We start from the raw sequence: 5,849 nt of genomic DNA on the forward strand, positions 1-5,849 counted from the left end.
ACAGAGTGGACTGTGGAATGATATTACAAAACAATAAAGCATCTTTCTAAATATATAAGTGAAATTTATGAATACATAAAACCAACTGCCCCTTTATCTTATAATTTAATGTATATAAGCATGTAAGACAATATTAACATATGGGCTTGATAATTCATAATTATCACCGTGTGTGTGTGTGGGTGGGTGGGTGTGTGTGTGTGTATAGTTACATAGTGTATATATATATACACATAATGTATATATATAGTATATATATATATAGTTACATCCATAAAAATATTAATACAAAATATATTGTTTTGAAACCTTGACTAAATCTCATCTATCTCCAAATAAATGTTCACAGATGTGATGGTTCATTTTCAACCTGAGTGTCTTGTGCACCCTTTCATGTGTAGAGAAACGGGCAAAATTTCATCCTTCTCTCCCATGGCGTTAGGTTTACTTGAGCCTCTGCCCAGATATCAGCCTAATGGTGCTCCAAGTCCTGGGAAGCCCAGGGTGTGACCTCATTAATTTCAACAAAGAGGGACCTCCCTCACACCCAGAAACATAGTCAGCAATGCAGAGATGATGTGTTCCCTTGTGGACTATGTCCCCTTCCCTATCTAAATTTTCAGCACAGTGTGGGGGCGCCTGGGTGGCACAGTGGTTAAGCGTCTGCCTTCGGCTCAGGGCGTGATCCCGGCATTCTGGGATCCAGCCCCACATCAGGCTCTTCCGCTAGGAGCCTGCTTCTTCCTCTCCCACTCCCCCTGCTTGTGTTCCCTCTCTCGCCGGCTTCTCTATCTCTGTTGAATAAATAAATAAAATCTTAAAAAAAAATAAAAAATAATAAATTTTCAGCACAGTGTGAACGAGCACTTTCGCTCTCAAGACTAGCAGTAACTATTCCAACTGATATTGATTCATTATTTTCTTCTACAGCAACTATGCCCTGCACATAGTAGTCTTCCTATGCTTTTTTTTTCTTTCTTTCCTTTTTTAAGAAAGAATGGGGATGGGGCACCTGGCTGGCTCTGTTGGTTAAGTGTCTGACTCTTGATTTCGGCTCAGGTCATGATCTCAGGTTGTAGGATTGAGCCCTGTGTAGGGCTCCATGTGCAGCATGGAGTCTGCTTGTCCTTCTCCCTCTGCTCCTCCCCCACTTGCTCTCTCTCATAAATAAAATCTTAAAAAAAAAAAAAAAGACTGGGGAAGACAGCACCTACCTTTCTTAGCTCTGAGATGATGTCTGTGAGGTCAATTAGTAAGTTACACCAGATGAAGAAGTGTCGTGATTAAAGGTTCACATTATTTAGCCCCAAATTTGTACATGACTTCATGTAAAAACATGTTTGTATTTTTATGAGCTCGTCTCAGTGCCAGCTGTCACTGAAAGGATTGGAAAAGAGGAAATAGTGGGCAGGAGACCATTGAGTGCTTTCACACTTACAACAACTGTTTCCATCTGCTTTCAGAACAATCTTTCCCAAAGAGAATACAGAGACTAGAAAATAACTGGCAAATCTATTCCAGTAAGACCATGCTGACACCTGATCTTGGACTTCCCAGCCTCCAGGACTTTGAGAAATAAATTCCTGCTGTTTATAAGCTACCCACTCTGTGGTATATGTTATAGCAGCCTGAATGGACTAAGGGAGGAGACTCATGCTAAGTTCATCGATAAATGTGTGTGTTCTGAACGCTCCACTGACTGGCTATTCCTTTGTCTCTCCCTCTCCTTGGGCCTCCCTATAACCTGAGACACAATATTGAAATTAGACCAGTTAATAACCTTACAATATTCAAGTGTTAAAGTGAAAGGAAGAGTCTCATATCTCTCCCTTTAAATCAAAAAGTAGAAATGATTCAGCTTAGTGAGAAAGGCATGTTGAGAACTGAGAGAGGCCAGAAGCTAGTTCTCCTGAGCCAAACAGTTAGTTAGCCAAAAGAAAATCTCTTGAAGGAAATTAAGAGTGCTACTCCAGTGAACATATGAATGATAAGAAAGAGAAACAGCCTTGATGATATGGAGAAATTCCGAGTGGTCTGGTTAGAAGATCAAACCAGCCACAACATTCCCTTAAACCAAAGCGTAATCCAGAACAAGGCCCTAATGCTCTGCCATTCTGTGAGGGCTGAGAGAGGTGAGGAAGCCGCAGAGCAAAAGTTTGAAGCTGGCAGAGGTTGGTTCATGAGTTTGAAGGAAAGAAGCCATATCCATAATATAAAAGTGCAAAGTGAAGAAGCAAGTGCTGGTGGAGAAACTGCAGCAAGAGATCCAGAAGGTCTAGTTAAGATAATCGGTGAAGGTGGCTACAAAGAACAAGGGATTTTCAGTGTAGATGAAACAGCCTTCTATTGGAAGAAGATGCCACCTAGGACATTCATAGCTAGAGAGGAGAAGTCAATGGCTGGCTTCAAAGCTTCAAAGGACAGGTTGACTCTTGTTAGGGGCTAATGCACGTGCTGACTTGAAATCAATGCTCATTGACCATTCTGAAAATCCTGAGATGTTTAAAAATTATGCTCAGTCTATTCCGCCTGTGCCCTATAAATAGAACAGCAAAGTCTGGTAATGTGTACATGTGTTAATGTGTAAACACATCTGTTTACAATATGGTTTACTAAATATTTTAAGCTCATTGATGAGACATAGTGCTCAGAAAAAAAAAGTTTCTTTTCAAAATATGACTGCTCACTGACAGCACACGTGGTCACCCCAGCACTCCGATGGGGATGTACAATGAAATTAATGATGTTTTCACACCTGCTAACACAACATCTATTTTGCAGCCCACAGTTCAAGGAGGAAATTTGCCTTTCAAGTCTCATTATTTAAGACATACATTTTGTTAAGCTATAGGTGTCATAGATAGTGATTCTTCTGAAGGATCTGGGCAAAGAAAATTGAAAACCTCGAAACAATTCTCCATTCCAGATGCCATTAAAGACATTCATGATTCATGGGAAGAGGTCAAAATGTCAACATTCACTGGAGTTTGGCAGAAGTTGATTCCAGCCATCATGGGTGACTATGAAGGGTTCAAGATTTCAGGGGAGGGAGTAACTGCAGGTGTGGTGGAAATAACAAGAGAACTAGAATTAGAAGTGGAACAAGAAGATGGGACTGAATTGCTTCAATCTCATAATAAAACTTGAATGGATGAGGAGTTTCTTCTCATGGATGAGCAAAGAAAATGGTTTCTTGAGATGGAATTTACTCCTGGTGAAGATGCTGTGAAGATTGTTAAAATGACAACAAAGCGTTTAGAATATTACACAAACTTAGCTGATAAAGCAGCTTCAGGGTTTGAGAAGCTTGACTCCAATTTTGAAAGAAGTTCTACTGTGGGTAAAGTGCTATCAAACAGCATCTCCTGCTATAGAAAAATCATTCAAGAAAAAAGGAGTCAATCTATGTGACAAACTTAGTTGTGGTCTCATTTTAAGAAATGACCGCGGGGCACCCGGGTGGCTCAGTCGTTAAGCATCTGCCTTCGGCTCAGGGCGTGATCCTGGCATTCTGGGATCGAGCCCCACATCAGACTCCTCTAATGGGAGCCTGCTTCTTCCTCTCCCACTCCCCCTGCTTGTGTTCTCTCTCTCGCTGGCTTTCTCTCTCTGTCTCTCAAATAAATAAATAAAATCTTAAAAAAAAGAAAAAGAAAAAGAAAAAGAAAAAGAAAAAGAAATGACCGCAGCCACCCAATCTTCAGCAGCCACCACCCTGGTCAGTCAGCAGCCATCAACACCCTGGTCAGTCAGCAGCCATCAACAACAAGCAAGCCCCTCCACCAGCAAAAAGTACCAGTCGCTCAGCTTAGATGATGGTTAGCCTTTTTTAGCAATAAAGTATTTTTTAATTAAGGCATGTGCATTGTTTCTTTGGACATAATGCTCTTGCATACCTAATAGTATAAGCATAACTTTTATACATCCTGGGAAACCAAAAAATTCATATGACTCACTTTATTGCGATATTTGCTTTATTGTGGTAGTCTGGCATGCATGGAACTCATAATATCTCTGATGTATGCCTGTACTGACTGATTTTAAGAAAATAATAGATTTAATAGATTTAATATATTTATTTAATACAGAATTTTAGTGCACAGAGATACCATAAAGTTTATCAGACCAAATCTCTCATACTATATATGACAACCCTTAATAACCAGAAATATTCAGTAGCTTGCCTAAAGTCACACAAGTTCTTACTCTGTAGTAATATTGAATTTTTCTCTTGTTCTCTGCTCGGTATACTGAGTTCAAAAGAAATATGCTCCACGTTCCTATACTCCTGGAGCTAGAATGGGCCATTTTGTCAACTTAATGTATTTCAGATCACTAAATCATTAGGGCATACAGGTCAAGCACATAGGCTTTGAGGCTAATTGCCTGGGTTTTAATCTTGACCATTCCTCTCCTGGGAAGTTTTTCCTTGAGCAAACTACTTAAACTCAATCTACTCCTGTTTCCTTATCTGCAAAATAATAATAATATGAAAATTGAATGAAATGAAACTCCTCAAGTACATAGAACACTATCTGGCACACAAGAAACAATTTATAAATATTTATATATTATTAGGGTTATTAAAGTATAGTGATTATGCAACTTGATAGTTTTTTCTCTGTTTATAGAAAAGTAAGCCATATTTTATAGGATGCAAGAGAGACCTGGATTCATATTTCATATCATCTTCTCAGTTTGACATTATGAAAATATGTTACTTTTGTGGTGAGCATAGCTTAATGTATATACTTGTTGAATCACTATGTTGTACATCTAAAACCAATGTAACATTTAGGGCGCCTGGGTGGCTCAGTCATTAAGCGTCTGCCTTTGGCTCAGGGTGAAATCCCAGAGTCCTGGGATTGAGGCCTGCATCGGGCTCCCTGCTCCACTGGGAGCCTGCTTCTTCCTTTCCCACTCCCCCTGCTTGTGTTCCCTCTCTCTTGCTGACTGTCTCTCTCTCTGTCAAATAAATAAATAAATAAAACTAATGTAACATTGTGTGTCAACTGTATTCAAATAAAAAAATAAATAAATAAAATACCAAGAAAGAAAGAAAGAAAGAAGAAGAAAGATATTGTATATAGGAATGAAATTCACCTGGGGCTCACATTTCTTATCATTGGGTAAATAATGGTATGATTCACCAAAATAGGGAACACACAGTGGGAATGGGGAGAGGTTAGAGAGGAGGAGATGGTTTAGGACATATTTCTGTCAAACCACATGAGGCTTGTAGAGTTTTCATTGGTATGTCAGTCTTGAGTGTAAGGGGAAAAAAGACATTAAGATACAAGAGTAGAAACACCTGTTTTTGAATCTTTGCTCCACCCTGTACCGTTTGACCCAAGACACAGCTATTAATTCCTGAATTTCAGTTTTTGAATTTGTTAAAAATCAATGGAAGGGTCAACACAAAACTAAGTCGCAAATAATGAAATACTGTATGTAAATTGGCTAGCACTGCAGCTTAGGTTTTAGTTCTACCTTTTATCGGTCTTTTTTTCTGTCCAATACCTCCTCTTCCCTTTCTCTTACAGTGTAGTGGGAACATCATGGAGACAGGAAGACTTGCTTTGAATCCTGATTCTATCGCCTTCAATAATGTGATCTTGAATGTTGCTTAATCTCCATGAAATTAATTTTGACATCATTTATAAAATAGTCATGGAACTATACGTGGGTTTTTGTGAGGAATAAGTTAAAGATTTAATTTAAAATTTACTATTATTTAATTTATGATTATTATTCAGGTAATATGTCATGAATATAGAAGATTTTTGTAGTGTTGGTTTCCATTATTATTCCTTTTTGTTTTCTACTCTTTACATTTTTTATCTACATTT

At 38.6% G+C, this 5,849-nt stretch overlaps 1 pseudogene; it reads left to right on the top strand.

Annotated features, from left to right (window-relative positions):
• The first annotated feature begins 354 nt into the window (after positions 1-354).
• On the top strand, positions 355-5,630 carry LOC125281800 (tigger transposable element-derived protein 1-like; annotated as a pseudogene).
• The last annotated feature ends 219 nt before the right edge of the window (positions 5,631-5,849 follow it).

This window comes from Ursus arctos, unplaced genomic scaffold (genome assembly GCF_023065955.2).
Source record: "Ursus arctos isolate Adak ecotype North America unplaced genomic scaffold, UrsArc2.0 scaffold_10, whole genome shotgun sequence".
NCBI lineage: Eukaryota > Metazoa > Chordata > Mammalia > Carnivora > Ursidae > Ursus > Ursus arctos.